Raw genomic sequence first — 251 nt, forward strand, 5'->3', positions numbered from 1 at the left:
ATTCATCTTTTATTGTAATTTTTTTTGGAAATAATAAAATTTTTTATATATATAAAAATTTGAATATTTTAAAATAAAAAATTAGTAAAATAATAAAATAAAAAATGTATTATTAATTTTCACAATTTTTGTAAAATGTATGTTTTATTATCTTAATTTAAGGTAATTAATTTTTCATTTTGTTATTTATTATCAACTTTTTTTTAGAAGATATTGATTTATAAGAAAAAAATCCTTATATTACTGTTTTT

The sequence above is a fragment of the Arachis duranensis genome, unplaced genomic scaffold (genome assembly GCF_000817695.3).
Source record: "Arachis duranensis cultivar V14167 unplaced genomic scaffold, aradu.V14167.gnm2.J7QH unplaced_Scaffold_165934, whole genome shotgun sequence".
Classification (NCBI taxonomy): Eukaryota; Viridiplantae; Streptophyta; class Magnoliopsida; order Fabales; family Fabaceae; genus Arachis; species Arachis duranensis.